Here is a 21,473-nt window from a genome sequence, read left to right as displayed (position 1 = left end):
GCCTTCTCCTTTTCCAAGATCTTTTGTTCTTATGTTATGCATTCCTCCCTCACTCCTGACTTGGAGGTACTGGTGTTGGATTAGGATGGACAATATTAAAATTCACAGAACACGGGTTATAGTCCAATAGGTTTATTTGGAAGCACGAATTTGCTGGTCCTTCATCATATGGTTGTGTGATTTATAACTTTGTCCCTCACTCTTGTAACTGAGAAACAGCAACAAAAGCCACGAAGCAGTGCGCATGCTCCAGCCAACAGTTGTATTGTGGACAATGAAGTAGGTTATCTCAGAATAAAATGGGATATTGATCAGATGGGCCAATGGGCTGAGGACAGGCAGATAGGATTTAATATAGACAGATTAGGTGTGTATCTTGTTGTCATAGACAGGTTGAAGTGATTGATGTCAGCGGCGGACCATTGCCTAGGAAGGGGCGGAGCTGGAGGACCTGGCGGGGCAGTTGGTCCTCCGGCCAATCAGTGAATGAGGGCGGGAATAGACTTTCTTGGGGCGCGGATGTTCGGAATGTGTGTGTGCGCGGAGAGCTGTCGGTAAGGAAAGAAATAAACAGCAGGAAGCGGGAGGGGAATGGTGTTGGTATGGTCTGAGAGGTTTTACAATCATTTGGTACACATCGGAAAATACAAATTTGAAACGTACAGTCCCGTTTTTGCAGCAAATGGGAATATGCCTCGTTGAGTAATCGGCCCGAGTGAGCGCCGCCATCTTTATTCGGGGCAATGATTCACTGGACACGTGCGCGGCCGCCAGCTTTGTAGGGGGCAAAGTTCAGAGGGATGTATGTACAGCCTTCCCTGGTAAAAAGAGTCATAGGGCAGGATTTACACAGAGCACATTCAAACCCAGAGAAATTGACTTTTTTTCCTGGATTTGTTTCATCATTCATTTAAATGATTTGGATGTGAATAGAGGCCGTATAGTTAGTAAGTTTGCAGGTGACACCAAAATTGGAGGTATTGTGGACAATGAAGAAGATTATCTCAAAGTACGATGGGATATTGATCAGATGGGCCAATGGGCTGAGAAGTGGCAGATAGAATTTAATTTAGATGGATTAGGTTAGGATATCTGGTTGGCATAGGTTGGACCGAAGAAGTTTGTTTCTGTGCTAGACATCTTTGACTGTGGGATCATAAAAGTGAATTCTGCTCTGGTTCACCTCTGGGTTCTCTGATGTCCACTTGTTCATTATCTAGCTTCCTCAGTGTCTCATGGGTGTATTTTTGCACTGTATAGTATTTTACTATTACTTTCAAAGCTGTTTTGCAAATGAATTGAAAAATGTAGAGCTGGAAATACACAGCAGGCCAGGCAGCATCCGAGGAGCAGGAGAATCAATGTTTCGGGCATAAGCCCTTCTTCAGGAATGTAAATGAATTGTCCACCGAGGCCTGGCTCCTAACCATATGCTGTTCCATTATCAGGTTATTTTTTCCACAATATCTTTGACAGTCAAGAATTCTTTTTTCCAATAAGCGAGTGCATTTTCCTTCGATTTCTGACAGTCAAATTCTGCACCATTTTCGTTCCCTGTAACTCATGTTGTACTCCCTCAAATATCAACTGTGTATTTCTCCTTCCACAGAAACTAGTGATCATTGCCAAAGCCCTGTTGCCTGTGGAGAGGGTGATGTTTGACTTCCTTGTACTGCTGCAGTTTGTAAGGTGAAGGTGGTTGGGTAAGAGACATTACAGATTATTCACTCAGCGATATTGAAAAGTACAAGGTATCTGTAGAAATCATCATGGTTTTAATTTCACAAAAATATTATTGAGAACTTTTGACATTAGGCTACAGATGGAAAATATTGTGTCCAGTGACCAAAACCTATGCCAAATAAGCAGTTTTTCAAGAATGCCTTAAAGGAAGAAACCTTAGAAGGTTAGAGTGGGGATTCGAGGCCATGTTTTTTGGAATGTATAGAAACAGTTACACAGCTGAACTCAAAAATACACACATCATTGGAAGTCTATACTAAAATGAGTTATTGAGATATGAAAGGGTGTGTGCTGCAGGGAGACAGGAATGATTAGAGCCAGGAATTAATTCAAAGGTGCGAAAGTAAATTTTTGTTGCTTATAAATGGGACTCTTTTGATTGATCAGCAAGTTTTGATACAAGTGAGCACTTCGGCAGTAGAGTTTTCAATATTCTTGAGATTATCGGGAGGGTGAATGTGGGATGCTGGCCAGGAGTGGGTTTAGATCATGAAATCTAGAGTTAACAAAAGGAATGAATGAGAGTTTCAGCAAATGAGCTGAGACTGTGGTGAGGTCAGGTGATATCACTGAAGTCGAAATAGTGGACTTGGAGGGGGTCTGGCCTGTCATCCTCACCTCATTCAGCTGTTTGTCAGTTTGTGAATAAAGTCTGTAACAAGCTCAGGAACTGAGTGTCCCTGGCAGAACCCAAACTGGGCATCGCTGAGCAGGTTATTGCTGAGCAGCTGCGTGACAGCACGATCGATGACACCTTCCATCACTTCACTGCTGAGCGAGTGTGGACTGATGGAGGGGAATTGGCTGAGTTGGATCTGCCCTGTGTTTTTGTGTTGGAACATCCCTGAGCAATGTTCCACAAAGTCAGTAGGTGCCAGTGCTGGAGCAGTATTTGCCTTCGTGGGCAGCAGGTTCTGGAGCACAGCCAACAGTATTATTGCCAGAATATTGGCAGGGCCCATACCTTTACACTGCCTATCCATTTCTTGATCTGATTGGAAATGAGTTTTCAACCAAGTCGATCCATATCTGTGATGTGAGGGACCAATGGAGAACGCTCATCCACTTGGCACTGCTGGCTGAAAATCGCTGCTAATGCTGTCCTATTATCTGTTGCATGAATGTGTGAGACCCCTACATCAGTAAGGGTGGGGATATCTGTGATGCTTCCTCCAGTGAGTTGTTTAATTGTCCATCACTATTCTTGACTAGGTGTGGCAGAACTGCAGAACGCAGATCTAATCTATTGGTTATGGGCTCACTTAGTTCTATTTGGTGTTGCTTGTGCTGTTTGCCATGCAGGTTTGGGAGCTGCACCAGGTTGGCACCTGATTTTTAGGTCTGCCTGGCATTGCTCCTGGCATGCCCTCCTACATTCACCATTGAAACAGGGTTGATTCCCCTGGCTTGATGTTAATGGTTGAGTGGGGGATATCAGGCCATGAGATTTCAGATTGAGCTGGAGTACAGTTATGCTGCTGTTGTTGACCCACAGTGAGGCAGAAGTTGCAGGGTCAAGAGGGCTGATTGTGTGGTTGTATTTTCCAGTGCATTGGTCGATGTAATGTGGTCCATCCAGTTTCATTCCTTTGTTGAGACTGTGCAGTGATTAATACAATGAGTGACTTGATGGGCCACTGTCAGGTTTCTTTCCCTCAAGGACATTGTCAATGGCAGAAAAACATCCCCAATGGTTCCGTGGCAAACAGTAGATTCTTCATTCCAGTTATATTTTTCTTGAATTCAGAGCCAACAATCCGATCAGCTGCCTCTGCTTCTTTCCTCCCTCTCCACTCGCCCACTGAGCCAAACTGCCTCACAACGGTGCTCCTCATTTTAGTCCTAAATTTGCATTTCCTAGAGTCCCTTGTCAAGCCTTATTAGAGGCCATCTTGACCATTTACTCTAGTGTAGCTAAATCATGGACATTCCAAATCTCTGTTTCATCCTCCTGCTTATCACCACCCCCTCCCCTTTCGCAATTCACAGATATTGTTCCATGATCTATCTGTCTTTTCTGGTTATGTCCTTCTCTCCCATTCTGCTAAAACCTAATATTTGACCTCACCATCATTGGATATTCCTGCTCCATCTCCACTCTCCCTTTCCTTTCTGAGTTCATTGTATTTGGTGTCCCTCCAGGATCTATCCTTGGCTCGTCCTGTTTCTCACCTACACACTGCCAGGAGGTAACATCGCCCAAAAGCACTGTTAGGTTTCACATGTACACTGACAATGTCCAGCTCTCCCTCCCCATCATCCCTCTCCATGACTCCACTATTACTCAGTTATCAAACTGCTTACCACGCTTCGATTAGCTGCAATTCACTCCAATGCAACACTGTAATTGTTAAACCCATTGCCTTCAGTTGCTATTCCAAATTCATTTCCCTTACTGCTGTGTCCCTCCCTCTCACTGGGAAGTGTCTGAGGCAGAGCTACATTCTTCACAATATTGCTTTCATATCTGACCCCAAGGTGACCTTCTGATCAGACATCTACACAATCACAAACACCACGAATTCCAATTTCTTAAACGTTGCTTATCTCCTTCTCACCCCAGCTCCATTGCTACTGAAACCCTAACCTGTGTCGGTGTTGCCTTGAACTTGACAAATCTGAAACAGAACCCTTGATTCCGCGACTGAACCAGAATCTGGTTCAAGACTCACCGTAATGGGACACATCCTCTCCATATTTACCCTGTCAAACCTTGACAGAATCCTGTATGTTTCAAAGCGATCTCCTCTCATTCTTCCAAAGTCCAGTGAGTAGATTCCCAACTTATTCAGCCTTTGCTTACAGGATAATCCCTTCAAAACAGGGATCATCCCAATGGATCTTCTCTGAAATGCCTCCAATAAACTGCTCTATTTCATGAACTAAAGTGACCAAATCTGTTCACGTTACTCCAGATGTGGTCTCACTTGCCATTTGTTTAGTTGCCCTAAGGTATATACTCCAAACTCTTATATTGCAAACTCTTTGAAATAAGGGACAGCATTCCATTCCCCTTCCTGATTCCATGTTGTAACTGTGTGCTCGCTTTCTGTGTTTCCTGCTCATTTTCCCCCAGTCCCTTTGTGGTGCAGCTTTCTACAGTTTATCCCAAGTTATACTCTATTTACCAACTTGTTGCCCACATTTCCTGTGAATATCTCTCTGTAAACTGTTTTATAATCCTCTTGGAACTTTCCTGTTATGCCTTTTCTAGGAGATTTCCCCCCTCATTATTCGAAACCTGTACTGTGAGCTCTGGGCAGTGGGAAGCATGCACAGTTGCTATCTTTTCAGGGATACTCTGTTTCATGACTGGGAGGAGCTTGTTGCCCATTGGTCAGAATGGAGACAACTTGCCCATCAAGGTGCATGAGCCTTTCACCCCCCCCCCCCCCCCATGTCTTATTGATGAGGCACAGCGGCAGAATGGAAGGAAAGAAAAGGAAGCAAATCCTGCTCTCCATATCTCACTGAATCTTGGGACATTCTGTCTCATGTTCAGTCACATGAAGTCCCAAGGTGGAAACTCATAGAAACCCACACAGATTTGCCCTTGAAGTGCCTGCTAACCTCCACCAGGGGTAATGTGTACAGTCCTCCTGGGCCAGGAGGAGGGGGTTGTATGAGTTTCAAACTTGAACTGACAGTGACGGATTTTATAAACTTGTATTACAGGCAGATATTCTTATGGTAATCTCAGTAACTGTAACGCCAAACTCTGACAGAATTACTCAATACATCAGGCTCTGGATATTCTTATTGTGTGAGAGTATTGTGTTCCAGATCAATACCATTTGCTGAATAAAAGTTCTCCTTTGAATCAAACCATCCTCTTAATAGATCTTCCCAAATCTTCAACATGTGTCCTGTAACCCTTGTATAATGAGCTGATGGGTGTAAGGTTTATTATTATAACGTGTAACTTTTGTAAACCGCTTTGTCACAGCTCCCCAAATTTCCTTTGCTACAAGGAGAATACTCTCAGTTTTTCCAAACCGCTGATTCCCCAATGTCTGTTTGCTCTCTATAAGGTACACATCAGGATTGTGTTGGAACATTCTCCACTTGCCTGCATCAGTGCACCCCCCACCCCCCCAACAATATTAAAGAAAGTAAACATCCTCCAGGATAAAGCACTGTACCTGAGTGGTTTCCCATCCACCACCTTCAGCATTCCCTCTCCCCACCCTCGAGGCACAGTGGCATCACTGTGTAAAAGATCAAGTCAGCATTGTCCTACCTGACCATAGGACAGCTCTCTTATTACAGAGAGATGTCTGGTAGTGGTTAACCTGAATATTACCACAGCACAGGCAAGGGGAGAGGTTGAAAAGGAGAGTCCATTAATTGCGGATGGTTGTTCTTGATCAGTATTAGCAACACACATGTCACGTGAACAATTAATGTTAAAAAAGCCCCACACATTCTGCAACTAAAATCCCCCATTCCTTGAACCATCCTGGTAAATCTCCTGTGCCCCCTCTCAGGGACCCTGCCATCCTTCACAATGTGTGGGCGATCTCTGGTTTGCACAGACCCAGCTGCTCTGAACCCTGTGGGTGATAGAATAGAGCAACAGTTGCACTAAACCTCACTGTATGGAAGAGAGTGAGAGACAGAAATCCTGAAGGCATTTAAAATCTATTTAGGAACACACTTGCAATGCCAAGGCTGACGGGTCCACGGGCTCTGTGCTGGAAATTGGGATTAAAATAGTTAGCTGGGAGATTTCTTTACAGCAAAAACCCAATGGACCACAAAACCATTTTCCGTCATGTAGACCACAGACGTGTAATATAGGAATATGACAAGCCACAATAGAAACCAGGTCAGAGAAAGTGATATTAGAATAGATGATACGGAATTGATTAATGTTTTTTGGAGGAAAATGTGACAGAGGTTAAGCGGGACATTGTGGAGCTCTGGGTGCAGGAATCTGAAATAAAAGTGGGTTATCCTGAAGGCTGGAATTAAAGAAAGGCACATCACAGAGATTTGAGAGGGTGGACAAGATTAAGGATAGACAGGGTGTTGAGACTGGAGGAGATTAGAGATTGGAGGATGTAGCAGAGATTGAGATGTTTTTGATACCAGAGATAGTGATAGTTCTGAGGCTAGAGAGGAATTATAGAGATAAGGATAAGTTGTTAGCTTTCCCAACAATACCTCTTTACTGATAATGATTGTTTCTCTGTCCTCATCTGCCATTGCCTCCATAGGCCTGCGACAATGAGGGTACACAGACAGTATGTTCCCGTTAAGGCCAAGGCTGGGAGGCTTCGAGAATGCTGCATGACCTGAGAAATTGAGGCTCTGGTCAAGAAAATGAAGGAAGGATATGGCAGGTACAGACCCCACTGTGTTTGTGTGAATCCCTAGAGGACTGTAAGGGTAGTAGGAGTATACTCGCGGGAAACCAGGAGGTGAAAAAGGGGACATGAGATAGCTTTGGGAAGAAGGTTTAAGGAGAATCCAAAGAGATTCTACAAATACACTAAAGACAAAAGAATAACTAGGCAGAGAATAGCGACTCTCAAAGATCAACAAGACTGTCTATGGAACAGCAGGAGGTGGGAAAGACTCTGTAATTATTTCATGTCAGTTTTTACTGAAAGGAGATATGGAAGTTAGAGAAATTGGGGGAATAAATAGTGATAACTTGGCAAGTGTACATATTACAGAGGAGGAGGTACTGGATGACTTAAAATGCATAAAGGTGGATAAATCCCTGGAATCTGATCAGGTGTATCCCAGAACTTTGTGGGTAATTAGGGAAGCTTTTGCTGGGCCTCTCGCTGCGATATTTGTATCATCGATCGCCGCAGGTGAGGTGCTGGAAGATGGGTGCCATTATTTGAAAAAGGTGGTAAGGAAAAGCCAGGGAACTATAGACCGGTGAGCCTGAAGTCAGTGGCAGAGAAGTTGTTGGAAGGGATTCTCTCAGGGACAGGATTTACATGTCATTGGAAAAGCAAGAAAATATTAGGGAGAGTCAGCATGGCTTTGTGCATTGAAATCAGTAACTTGGACTTGAGAAAGACACAAGGTTTCACATAACACACTGGTTAGCAAGTTCAATACCATAGAATTCTGGCGGAACTAGCTGTTTGAATACGGAATTGGCTGGAAGGTCAAAGAGTCATAGATGGACAGCACAGAAACAGAGACCCGTCGGTCCAACCAGTACATGCTGATCAGATATCCCAATGCAATCTAGTCCCACCTCTCCGCACCCGGCCCATATCCTTCCTATTCATATACACATGAAGATGCCTTTTAAATGTTGCAATCGTAATGGCCTCCACCACTTCCTCTGGCAGCTCATTCCATACACGTCCCACCCTCTGTGTGAAAACGTTGTCTCTCAAGTCTCTTTCAAGTCTTTCCCCTCATCCCATAAACCTATGCCCTCTTGTGCTGGGAACCCCCACGCCAGGGAAAAGACTTTGTCTATTTATCCTATCCATGCACCTCAGGTTTTTACATACATAGATAAGATCACCTCTCAGCCTCCGACGCTGCAGGGAATACAGCCCCAATCTATTCAACCCCCAGCCTTGCTCAAATCCTTCAACCCTGGCAAAGTTCTTATAAATCTTTTCTGAACCCTTTCAAGTTTCACAACATCCTTCCAATAGGAGGGAGACCAGATTTGTACACAACGTTCCAAAAGTGGCCTAACCAATGTCCTGTACAGCCGCAACATGACCTCACAACTCCTGTACTCAATACTTTGTCCGATAAAGGAAAGCATACCAAATGCCACCTTCACTATCCTATCTCCCTGCACTCCAAGGTCTCTTTGTAGAGTAACACTCCTCAGGACCTTACCATTAAGTGTATAAGTCCTGCTAAGATTTGAGTTTCCAAAATGCCAATCCTCAGCCCATTCACCCATCTGATCAAGATCCCATTGTATTCTGAGGTACTATTTATCACTGTCCACTACACCTCCAGTTTTGGTGTCATCTCACTAACTATACCTCCGATGTTCATATCCAAGTCATTGATATAAATAACGAAAGGTAGTGCATCCAGCAGTGATCCTTGTAACAGTCCACTAGTCACAGGCCTCCAGTCTGAAGAGCCAGTTCTGTATCCAAATGGCTAGTTCTCCCTGTATGCCATGAGCTCTAACCTTGCTGAGCAGTCAGTGTCATAGTGGAGGGTGCTTTTTGGACTGGAAGCCTGTGATGAGCAATATGCTGTTAGGCTGGGTGCTGGGTCCAGTGCTTTTTGCCATTTATATAAATGATGTCTATGTGAATATAGGAGCTGTGGTTAGTAGATTTACAATAGACACCAAAATTGGACGTGCAGTGGACAGCAAAGTTACCTGAGAGTACAATGAGACTCCAATCAAATGGGGTGAGGAGTGGCAGATGCAGTTTAATATAGATAAATATGAGGTTCTGCATTTTGGAAAAGCAAATCAGGGCAGGACTTCTACACTTAATGGGAAGGTCCTGGTGAGTGTTGCTGAACAAAGAGATCTTGGAGTGCAGGTTCATAGTTCCTTGAAAGTGGAATCATAGATAGGCAGGGTAGTGAAGAAAGTGTTTGGTGTACTTGCCTTTATTGGTCTGTGCATTGAGTACAGGAGTTGTGACGTCATTTTGCGGCTGTACAGGACATTCATTCAGCCACTTCTGGAATTCTGCTCTCAGACCTGGTCTCCCCGCTACTGGTATGATATTGTGAAACTTGAAAGGATTCAGAAAGGATGCAAAGATGTTGCCAGGGTTGAGGGATTGAGCTATAGGGAGAGGCTGAATAGACTGAGGCTGTTTTCACTGGAGAATCGGATGCTGAGAGGTGACCATAGAGTTTGATAAAATCGTGAGGGACATGGATAGGGTAAACAGCCAGGGTCTTATTCCTGTTTAGGTGAGTCCAAAACTAGAAAGCACAGGCATGAGGGAAAAGATTGAAAAGGGATATTAAGGGCAAAGTTTCAAGCTGAACATAGTATGTGTATGGAATGAGCTGCCAGAGAAAGTGTGGAGGCTGGTACAGTTACAACATTTAAAAGGCATCTCATTGGATATGTGATTGGGAAAGGTTCAGAAGGCTATGGGCCAAGGGCTGGATTATGGGACGAGATTAATTTAGGATATCTGGTCGGCATGGACAAGTTGGACTGAAGGGTCTGTTTCTGTGCTGTACATCTCTATGGCACTAATAAATTAAAATTAAGATTTAGCAGAAGGTCAGACAATTCTCCTTGGAGCTGAGAAGGTTAAGCAGTGATTTTGACCAGGAGTTGATTTGTTTCTAGGGTATTTCATTTACAGAGAGACAGAGTGAGAAATTTTTAACGTCACAATTTTTAGTAACTATTTTCAGGTGACTGGCAAGTAATGCAGGTTAAAAATATGAAGATTATTTTACTCACTAAGTTCTGAGCATCTGGAACAGTTTGACTGACAGCTGGATGCAGATTCAGTAGTTATTGTCAAAACAAATTTGAAATTTAACTTTTTTAAGGAAGGATTTGGAGGGCTGTGTCCAAATGGGAGGTGAGTTGGGACTGACTGGCACCATCTCCAGTGGGAGAGAGTACAGCCCCAATGGGCTGAATAGCCTCCAGTCCCTGTGCTCTGTCATACTGACCCATTCACTGTGAATGATGAAGCTCATCACAGGGCAGAGCCGTAGAGATGTACAGCATGAAAATAAACCCTTTGGTTAAACTGGTCCATGCTGACCAGATATCCCAACCTAATCTAGTCCCATTTGCCAACACTTGGCACATCTCACTCTACACCCTTCCTCTTCATATACCCATCCAGATGCAAAATGGTTTAATTGTACCAACATCCTCCACTTCTCGACAGAAGATTCCATACACGCACCAACCTCAGTGGGAAAAGAATTGCCCCTCAGATCCATTTTAAATTCTTCACCTCTCATCTTAAACCTATGCCCTCTCATTCTGGACTCCCCGAACCCCAGGGAAATGACCTTGTCTATTTATCCTACCCAGGCCCCTCATGGTTTTATAAACCTCTATGAGGTCACCCCTCAGACTCTGATGCACCTGGGAGGATCCCACCGCTCAGGTCACAATGGGGCCTGGCTGATTGACACAGCTTCAGACCAATAGGAGAGTTGGCATGATCCTCCAGCCAATGGGAGTGAATGAGGGGTGGGTCCAGCAGGCCAACACATGACCATCAGCTTTGCAGATGCAGTGTCACTGTGAGGGGGGACTGAATGTGAAGGAGTGGGAGAGACAGCAGATACTGGGAGAGAGATGGAGTTAGTGTGGACTGGGAAGGTTGATAAACACTGTTTCAGTCTGCTGGACCTGAATTAGATACTCCGGGTAAATTAGAACCAAAAGAACTGTGGATGCTGTATATCACACACAACAACCAGAAGGTGCTGGAAAAGCTCAGCAGATCTGGCAGCATCTGTGAAAAGAAATCAGTTCGCATTTTCGATCCAGTGACGCTTCCTGAGGAACTGATGTTACTGAGAAAAAAAAGTCTGTCTTTATGCAGAAGGTAGGGGTTAAGGAGAAAATGAAAAGTGGGGATAGAGTCCAAAGAGAGAGATAGGAGCAGTTGGACAAAGGAGTGAATAACGATCGGATGCGGGGAGGGTGAATAGCTGTTTATGGGGACTGTTAGTGGCTAACCATAGGTAGTGTTTAATGGCAGGCTACGTAATAACAAGGCCTGGTATGTGGGGTAGGGGGCAAAGACACTAGGACGTAGGAGAGTTCAGGACCTAAAATTATTGAATTTGATGTTGAAGCCAGAGGATTGTAGGGTCCCCGAGTGGGAGATGAGGTGTTGTTCTTCCAGTTTGTGTTAAAGTGTGATGCTGGAAAAGCACAGCAGGTCAGGCAGCATCCAAGGAGCAGGAGAATTTATGTATTGGGAATGTCAGCACTTCATCAGAAATGTGGGTGGTGGAATACGGCTGAGAGATAAATAGGGAGGGGTGTTTGGGGTTGGGGGAAGGGAGCTAGGGTGGCAATAGGTGGTTGTAGATGGAGGGTCGTGGTGAGAGGGTGGAATGGACAATTGGAAAGGAAGATGGGCAGGTGGGACTGTTCAAGAGGCCAGTGCCGAGTTGGAGGGTTGAATCTGAGATAAGTCGGGGAGTGGGAGATGAGGAAACCTTGATGTCGTGTGGTTGAAAGTTCCCAAGGTGGAAGATGAGGTGTTCTTCCTCCAGGTGTCGGGTGGCTCGGATTTGGGATGGAGGACTTGCATGTCCTTAGCAGCGTGGTGGCGGAGGGGGTGGGGGTAGCCGAAGTGGTCGGCCACAGGGCGGTGGAGTTGGTTGGTGCATGTGTCCCAGAAATGTTCCATGAAATATTCCACAATTTGGCGTCCCGAGAGCAAGGGACACACGAGGTGAGTTGTTTGGGTGGGCAGGGAAATCTCTGCTGGATGGAGGAGGATCCAGTGGTGCCTTGGATGGAGGTGAGGGGAAGGTGTGGGCACAGGTTTTCCACCTCTTGCAGTGGCAAGCGAAGGTGCCTGGAGTGGAGGGTGGGTTGGTGGGGACCGTGGATCTAACGTGGAAGTCACAGAAGGTATGGTCTCTGTGGAATGGTGAAAGGGGTGGGGAGGGAAATATATCTCAGGGGGTTGGATCTGATGGTGGAAAGAGCAGAGGATGATGTGTTGTATCTGGGTGGAAGGTGAGGATGGTGGGATTCCATCTTTGTTGCATTTGGAGGGGTGGGGTTCAAGGGCAGTGGTGTGGGAAGTGGAGGAGATATACTGGAGGGCATTGTTGACCACGTGAGGGGAAATTGCAGTCTTTGAAATAGGAAGCCATTTGGTATGTTCTGAAGTGTTCTTCCAGCTTGCATCAAGCTTCACTGGAACACTGCAGTAAGCATGAGACAGAGATGTTGGACAGGGAACAGTCTTGTGTGTTAAAGAGCAGGCAACTGGAAGCTCAGGGTCTTTTTTGCAGGCACAATGTAGATCATCAGCCACCATTTCCACCACCGCCACTGAGATGCTAGAAGGTTCCTATCTCCTCCATTGATAGCTTTCCACCTTCCCACTCCTTTATCTTTCCAAATGTTCCTGTCTCTCTTTGGGCTCTGTCCCCACCTATTAGTTTCTCTTTAACCCCTATCTCCTGTAGCCCAATGATCTGTAGGTTAGGTGAATTGGCCCAGCTAAGGTTCCCGTAGTGTTCAGGGACGTGCATTAGTTCGGGGGAAATGGAGAGTAATAGAATAGGAGAATGGCTCTGGGTGGGATAAACTTTGGAGGGTTGGTGTGGAATTGTTGGGCCAAAGGGCCTGTTTCCTGAAGGGATTCTAATTTTCCCAGCTGCCATCGGTTCTGAGGAAGGGTCACTGGACCCATGATGACCCATGGTGTGTGTAGGAGGCGGAAAGGGGAGAGTGGCAGCAGAAGCTGGATGAAATGTATCAGTGTAGACTGGGAGGGTTTAGTTACACTCTGTGCAGGTAGTTAGTCTGAATTAGAAACTCTTGGTCCCACGTTTGCAGCAAAGGGGAAGATGGCTTGGGCCTCAGGCAGAGAGAGGTCCTGGGTTATAGCCGCCATCTTTATTTGGGGCAAGGAACAGCAAGGAGCATGCACGTGTCCTCTTCCTGGGTGGGGGCGGGGTGATTTGAAGAGGAGCATTTACACATCAAACACGTACCAAGAGAAGTGTTTGTCTTCACTATTCATCTTGCACTGACTGTGAGCTTTGTTTTTTGAGTTCAGTTTATAGGATATTAATTGAGGATAATTGAGACTGGGATCTCAAAAAAACAAGTTTCTACAGTCAGTGCAGTGCTCAGGATCTGAATATCATTGGGATTTAACTGTGGAACGAGAAAGGTTTCTCTGTTCTGTCTGTGGGAAAACATCTTCAATATTTTTGTCAAGCCAAAAGCAGACAGATGTTCAAGTTCATGGTTGGATCACCCTTGGGGTATGTGTTCAGTTCTTGGCCCTCTAGCTGTGGAAGGAGGTATTGGCCTGAGAGAGAGCACCGATTTATCCAAATTACACCTCGTCTTCTTGCAGGAACAGTCAGATTTAGTCTCAGTCATCCACTTTATAATGTTAATCTGTAAACACCCTACTTCCAATTCTCTGCAAATTTCTCGTGGACTCAAATTCCAGCACCATTTCAGGTGGAACGTTCCAGATTCTGACAACTGTCTGTTCATTCAGAAACTGCTGAAGTCCATTTTGACTCTGGGGTTACAAAGGGCTGAATTGAAAAATGCAATGCTGGTCCTGAGCTCCCATTGAGGTGCATTGGAACAGTACAGGAGGCTGAGGGAAGTGTAGGTGTGAGCAGACAATGAAAATGACAGGGCTGCACTGTTAGTGCTGCTTGGCTCAATGAGTGTTTTGGAGTTGGGTGTAAATAGTGAGGTGAGACAGGGAGAAGGTGAAGCTGAAACTCAGTTTTAGTTCAGGCCTTTCAGAAATTCACAGTCCCAATGGGAATAGCCAATTTGTCAGTGATAACTGTGCAGTATTTAAGTTTTTAAAGTATGACATATTAGCTTAAGTAAAGATTTTTTTTTGTTATTATAATGGACATGTTTGAAGTGAAGGAAGGTTACTCACAAATTTAAATTCTCCTAATGGGAGTAACTAGATGAATGTAGAGAGACGTTGTGACAGGAGCCCTCAGACCCGTGGTGTGCTCCTCTTGCACAATGTGGGAAATAAGGGCCGCTTCCAGTGTCCCTGACGGCTATTTGTGCAACAAGGGTTCCCATCTGCAGCTACTGGGAAACTGCTTTTCGGAGCTGGAGCTGTGAGTGGAGTCACTGTGGAGCATCTGCAATACTGAGAATGTTATGGACAGCACGTTTAGTGAGTTAGTCCCCCTGCAGGTGAGGGTTACACAGGAAGAAAGGGAATGGGTGAACATCAGATCAAGTAAAAGGCTCAGGAAGTGAGTACTGGAGTCCCCTGTTGTTATCCCCTTCTCATACAGATACTGTCTACCACTTGGGATTCTGTAAGGGCAGGAATGGGTGGGGTGGCTTCTCGGGAAATCATCATCAGCCAGGTTCATGACACCACAGAGAGCTCTGCTGATCAGAACAAGAGGAATGAGTGTGTCTGGGCTATAGTGACAGGGGATTCAATAATCAGGGGTACAGGCAGGCACTTCTGTGCCCACAGACATGAATCCAGGATGGTATGTAATCTCCCTGGTGCCAAGATCCATGATATCATGGAGTGGCTGCAGGACATTCTGGAGCTGGAGGGTAAACAGGCCGTGGTGGTGCAACACACAGATACCAACGACATCGCTAAACAGAGGAATGAGGGCCTGAAAGCTGGACATAGGGAGAGCAGAGATACATTAAAATGTAGCTCCTGAAATGTAATAATGTCAGACTTACTCCCAGTGCCATGTGCTAATGAGAGCAGGAATGAGAAGGTAGATCAGCTGGATGTGTGGCTGGCAAAATGGTGTACAACAGAAGGGTTATGATTCTTCAGGCACCTGGACTGTTTCTGGGTGGGACCTGTACCAGCCTGACCGGTTACCCCTGGGCAGAGCTGAGACAAACCTGGTGGGGGCTTTTGCCAGTTCTATTGGTGAGTTTGTAACTAGTCTGGCAGGGGGATGGGAACTAAAGTGTAGGCTTAGAGGGTCAGATTCAGGACAGGGAATGGGAGGTAGAATATTAGTGATGTAGTCAGCGACTCAGAAAGCCACAGGAAATGAGGATTAAACGAAGATTGAGTCCCTCTTCATCCATCAGTCCTGACATCCCAGGAAGGTGAGTCAACAAAATCTGGAGCTGTTTACATGTCTGTTATTCTGTGCTTCAGCAAAATGGTGGGAATCTGCAATACAAACAAAATACGCTGGAGATCCTCAGCAGGTCTGTCAGCATCTGAAATGGTGACAGATGCAGGAAACATTGCAGCCTTGAAGAAGTGTTTAGATGATCACACCAAGCACTACAATATCGATTACACGCTGAGTGCCAGAACGTGGGACTAGCATAAATAGGTGCTTGATGACCAGCATGAATACGATGGGGCTGGAAAGTTGACGTTTCGGGTCAGGGCTATTTATCAAGACTGACAAAGGGTCCCGACCCAAAACATCAACCTTTCTGCTCCTCTGATGCTGCCTGACCTGCTGCACCTCCCCAGGTCCACATTGTACAGACTCTGACTTCCAGCATCTGCAGTCCTTAACTATCTTCACATCCCAGGACTCATCTGGTGATCCTCCTTTACACTCTCTCAATAACCAGGAGAGCCTTCCTTGGAAAAGGGGAACAAAGGTATATACAGTACTGCAGGTGTGGTCTCACCAAGGTCCTTCCAGAAAGGGTTCCCTGCCCCCATCTTATCTATAATGGTCATCAAGCACACATGCCTGGTGTGATCATCTAAACACTTCTTCAAGTCTGCAGTGTTTCCTGCATCTGTCACCATTTCAGATGCTGCCAGACCTGCTGAGGATCTCCAGCACTTTCTGTTTTCTGTGTTATAGAGTATTGAAAGGGGGGATTTGCAGTTGAGAAATTCAAATTGAACTTCATGTTACTGGATCCGTGCCGATCTGAATATCATTGACCTTTTCATCTGGATGGAAAGGTGTGCATTCTGTCCGTGGGCGAATATTTCAAATGTCAGTGTGACTGGAAAAAAGTACTGAGACAGCGAAGTCCATGTTAGCGTGGGGACTGTGGAGAGAGATTTCATTGGTTTTTGAAAGTCTACAAAATCATGGCACATTTCCCTCGAACAGGTCAGCCACAGATTGGTTTTGTATGAGGACAATTAACCATGAAACCAGAAAGACAAAAGGATTCCTGCATCATGGAAAAAGCTATGAAAATGGGATTGTTGTAATGGAGTGAATTATCCATCATTGATTGTAATCCATTGGCGGTGTCACATCGGTTCCAATGCAGTGGGGAAGCACAGGAAATGTGATGAGTGCAGTCTAGGTTTCATTTATTCAACTGGAAAAGGTGAAGAAGAAATTTACAAGGATGATGCCAGGTCTCAGGGGTCTGAGTTACAGGGAGAGGTTGGACAAGCAAGGACTTTTTTGTTTAGAGCAGAGGAAACTGCGGGGGAATATTTTACAGAAGTGTATAAGACCATGAGAGGCATGGGTAAGGTGAATGCACTCGGTCTTTTTCGCAGGGTCTCGAGGATTGGAGGGCATCCAGTTAAAGTTAGAGGAGAAAGAATACATGGGAAACTGAGGGGCAACTGTTCTACACAAAGGTGGTATGTATATGGAATGAGCTGCCAGTGGAAGTGGTTGAGGTGGTTATATTAACAACAAGTAAAAGACATTTGGACAAATACATGGATAGGAAAGTTTCAGAAGCAGATGGGCCAAGTGCAGGGAAATGGGGTTAGTGTGGATGGACATTCTGATTGGCGTGGGCCAGTTTGGGCCAAAGGGCCTGTCTCTGCTGGACGTTATAACTCTAAGTGCATGTTCTAAGTCTATTTCTCCCCCTAACTCTGTTGGTATCCTGGGATGTATTCCATCAGGGCAAGGAGACTTGTTTACCTTTAGCTCCATTAGCTTGCCCAGCTCTAACTCTGTCGTGATAATGGTTGTTTCTTGGTCTTCACCTTCCTCAGTCTCCTTATCAATTACTGCCATGTTCTTCGTATCCTCCACTGTGAAGACTGACTGCTGTGTGCTCATATTCCTGAACCCTGCTGGATAGGAATAACTCGGCACAGAACTCTGAGAGGTCTTCTTTGAGTCTTTATTGATGAGACATGGCAGTTACATGGATAGTGTACATGCAAAACACCTCCAGGCAGCATCAGGTAACTCCCCTTCTTATACCTTTTGTGCTTTGTGACTTTGAATACAGACTGTCTCTCAATATTATCTCCATGGCAACGGCAGTTCAAAAGTCCAGTTCAGTTCAGCACTTTGTGGTTAAACCACACACCCCTCCCCCATGCCCCTGTGGCTCCCTCAAGTACCTGACAGGCACTTCAGTTTCAGTGGGGCTGTCTATCGGGATGCTGATGTGCAGGAGCCGGGGGTGGGGTGGGGTGGACAAAGTTAAAAACCACACATCACCAGGTTATAGTCCAACAGGTTTATTTGGAAGTACAAGCTTTTAGGGTGTGCTGTGATTTTGAACTTGATCAGGATTATCTCTATGGTAACAGTTACGTGCTTCAACAATTACAGAGGCCATATGTTCCCCATACAATAGGTTTCCCTCTAGCAGGGTAAACTGCTATTCTGTCCCTGGGGATAGTTACTCATCACTTTTTATCCCCAATTCCATCATGCTTTCTGTTGAGCTTGGAAGTTTTTCCAATCTCCGAATTTATCCTTGGTCTTTGCCAATTTGTATGCCTTCTATTTCAATTTCATAGACTCCCTTATTTCCTTAGACATGACAGATTACTCCTTTTCCTACAGTCCTTCCTTTTCACTGATATATACTTTTGCTGAGAAATTTGAAAAATTACTTTGATATTCCTCCACTGTCTGTCAACTGTCCCACAGTAAAGTCTTTGCTTCCAGTCTGCATTAGCCAACTCCTGCCTCATCCTATTGTAGTCTCCTTTGTTTAAGCACAGTATCTTGGGATTGGATTTAATCTTCCCGCTTTCCATCTGTGTTTTAAATTCTATCAGACTTATGACAAGTCTTTTTATCAGTTTACAAGGAGAGGCGATGTTTCCTGGGTGTTTTGGGTTTCATTGTCAGTGACCTTGGCTTTGTAATAAAGTACAGGATAGATATTCACAACAGAGTATTCTGGACGGTGTGAATGTACTACAGTCTAAAACCATAAATCACTGTCAACCTTCCGTTTAAAATTGCAAAACCATTATCTCCTACACGCTTCCTCACTACCTAAGTTTGGAACGCTAATCCACCTGACTATCCTGCTCTTTCTGAAAATCTCCTTTGGTGAAGATGGTGAGTTTTTGATTCATCTTTCTGGTTATTACCGTAAGAAGATAAGCCCTGGGTACAGGAGAGGCAGTGCAGCCCTTCGAACCAGCTCCACCATTTAATACGGTGATGATTGAGCTCACCTCGGTCTCAGCTGGATTTTCCCACCTGCTCTCTCTCACGGTTCAACTCATTACAAATTAAAAATCTGTATCTCTTCATTGAATTGGCTCATTGTCCTGGCATCCACCGCATTTTGAAAAGGGAATTCCACAGATTCACAACACATTGAGATAGGTGCATTCTTCTTCATGAGACTAGAATAGAGTCCCTATAGTGCAGAAACAGGGTATTCATCCATCGAGTCCACACCAACCCTATGATGAGCATCCCATTCAGACCCACCCATTCCCTGTAACCCTGCATTTCCCGTGGCTAATTGCCTAACCAGCACATGCATGGACCCTGTGAGCAATTTGGCCTGACCAATCCACCTAACCTGCACATCTTTGGGACTGTGGGAGGAAACTGGAGCACCGAACAAAACCATGCAGACATGGGGAGGATGTGTAAATTCCACATAGTTGCCGAATGCTGGAATCAAACCTGTGTCCCTGACGCTGTGAGGCAGCAGTGCTAGCCACTGAGCCACCTCTGCTTAAAATCTGCTGCCCATTATTAACCTCCCCACCCCGCAATTGACTGAATGTATATTCCTTACATCAGAAATCGGGGTGTCGAAGCGGATGTCTTAGTAAATCCCAGTGACAGCCCACATGTCCTGTGTGTCTGATTAGATATCCTACACGCAACACCCTCCAGCCCACACTTTTTCTTTCACTTTCCAGGGACAGGTCTCCAGAAGCTTCATGGGGACTACAACTCCCACAGTCCCTGAGGCAGGGACCACACGTGTGTGGGGAAACCCACCATTGTACATGTACAGAATGTGGGCGGGTTTTGGAGCATGTTCTTTAGGTTAACTAGCGGAAAGCATTTCACACTGTGATTGGCAGGAGAAGGGATGCATCTGCCTATGGTATTGATCAGTTGGGGGGGGTGGTCAAAGTGTCACTACGCCCAGATGGGACCAAGTTCCATTCGTAACTTGTCATAACACTGGGAATTGACCAATGGGAAACAAGGAAGAATCTGACCCATTCTCCCAGACTGAAGGTTCCTCTTCTGTCCAGGATCTGCCACCTCCCTTTCTGTTTCCTTTTGTTTCATTCTGCTGTTACATTATTGACTTGCAGCAACTGAAGGGAAAGGAAGTGAACCCAGAAAGGGTGCAGAGTCTAACCAGGGACGGGAAGTGGTGGCATAGACCTGTTTATCAGTAACTCCATTAGAATGGGGAGGGTGTACATTAGGGAGTAGCAGAGTCAGAATGGTGGGAGAGAGTAAGTGGGCTGGAGGGTTACAGCTTTGGGGGAAGAAAGGGGAAATAGATATTCCAGAGAAATTAGAATTGTCTGTTGTGAATTTCTAACCTGTACATATTCCTTTATACAGGGTGCGAGATCGTGAAGATTTGCAGACTGAAATCTCAAAATCACGTGCAGATAGTGATTAAGTTAAACAACATTTGAAGAACCAAAGATAGAGAATCACTCGGCCAAAATCCTGCAACACTCTCCTCCCAGCATTGTCGGTCTCTCTGCACCAAATGGACTGTGAATGGTTCAAGACAGCAGCTCACTACCATCTTCTCAAGGGTAACGAGAGATGGGGAATAAATGCTGGCTGAGCCAGTGATGCCCATATCCTGGAAATGGGTTCTATCTCTAGTTGCTGAAACCCAGTTGATGTTACTGCAGGATGAAGAGGGACGCTGAGTGCATCCTCCAGGAGGCAGCACCATCACATTACCCCTGCCTACACCCACATAGTAAAACCACAACGCCACTGGAACAAAAGGCAATGAAGCTAAATGAGGACTTAGATATAGTTCTTCAAGGTAAAGTCACAAAAGGGGATTGGAACACAGCAGGAACAGGAGACTGAGCTGGATGGTCAGCTGTTTCCCATTGAATGGTGGAGCAGGATTGAAAGGCTGAATGGTCTCCTCCTGCTGCTATCTCCCAGGTATGTATATAGTCATGGAACCCGGGTAGGAAGAAGTGGGCAGGGATTCTCCAGGAGATTGCACTTCCACAACAGTTTTCAGTGAAGGATGGTTTGATGGAATTTATTTAACATTTATCTTTAACACAAGGTTTGTAAATTTTGGCTTTAAAATGTGGTAAAAGCTTTTTGCACCGCAAATAAAATTAAAGAAAATAAATTGAACTGTCTGAATATAACAGTTTTAAAGCTTTCAACCTCTGTAAAACAAAATCCTGTCTATTCCAAGACACCATCTCTTTCCAGCTTCTCAAACTCCAGGGAAATATTCCCTCCCTATCTGAACCTTTGGTTTGATTTAATAGCTTTTCAGTTCTTGTTCTGTTAGCTGTGAAGCGTTCTTTTTCCCCATTTTTCTGACCCAGAAATGTGATCACACCAACCTTCCCACCATCAAAATTATCATTATGCCATTTTGCTTTTGGTTAACCTATAATCTCCAGCTGTGCAAAAGTGAGGACTGCAGATGCTGGAAAACAGAGCCTAGATTGGAGGGGTGCTGGAAAAGGCCTTTTGCCAAAACATTGATTTTTCCAGCTCCTCTGATCCTGCCTGACCTGCTGTGCTTTTCCAGCACCACTCTAATCTAGACATATCACCAGCAGTAAACCAATTGAATATTTCCAAACAAAGCCCATTACGGGCCAAGCAAACCATTACAAGTGACAGAGTGAGAAGGGTCTAAATCAAAGTAGAGTTGGGGGGAGGGGGCAGCGGTG

At 45.1% G+C, this 21,473-nt stretch overlaps 1 long non-coding RNA gene across 1 annotated transcript; it reads left to right on the top strand.

Annotated features, from left to right (window-relative positions):
- Nucleotides 1-1,615: 1,615 nt before the first annotated feature.
- Nucleotides 1,616-20,867, top strand: LOC140471912 (uncharacterized). The gene is made up of 3 exons (XR_011957264.1): nt 1,616-1,703; nt 6,963-7,088; nt 20,143-20,867. It is a non-coding gene; the product is annotated as an uncharacterized lncRNA (long non-coding RNA).
- Nucleotides 20,868-21,473: the final 606 nt, after the last annotated feature.

Source organism: Chiloscyllium punctatum, unplaced genomic scaffold (genome assembly GCF_047496795.1).
Source record: "Chiloscyllium punctatum isolate Juve2018m unplaced genomic scaffold, sChiPun1.3 scaffold_199, whole genome shotgun sequence".
NCBI classification, from domain to species: domain Eukaryota; kingdom Metazoa; phylum Chordata; class Chondrichthyes; order Orectolobiformes; family Hemiscylliidae; genus Chiloscyllium; species Chiloscyllium punctatum.
The sequence above is the reverse complement of the archived record's forward strand: the minus strand, read 5'-3'. Positions and strand labels throughout refer to the sequence as shown.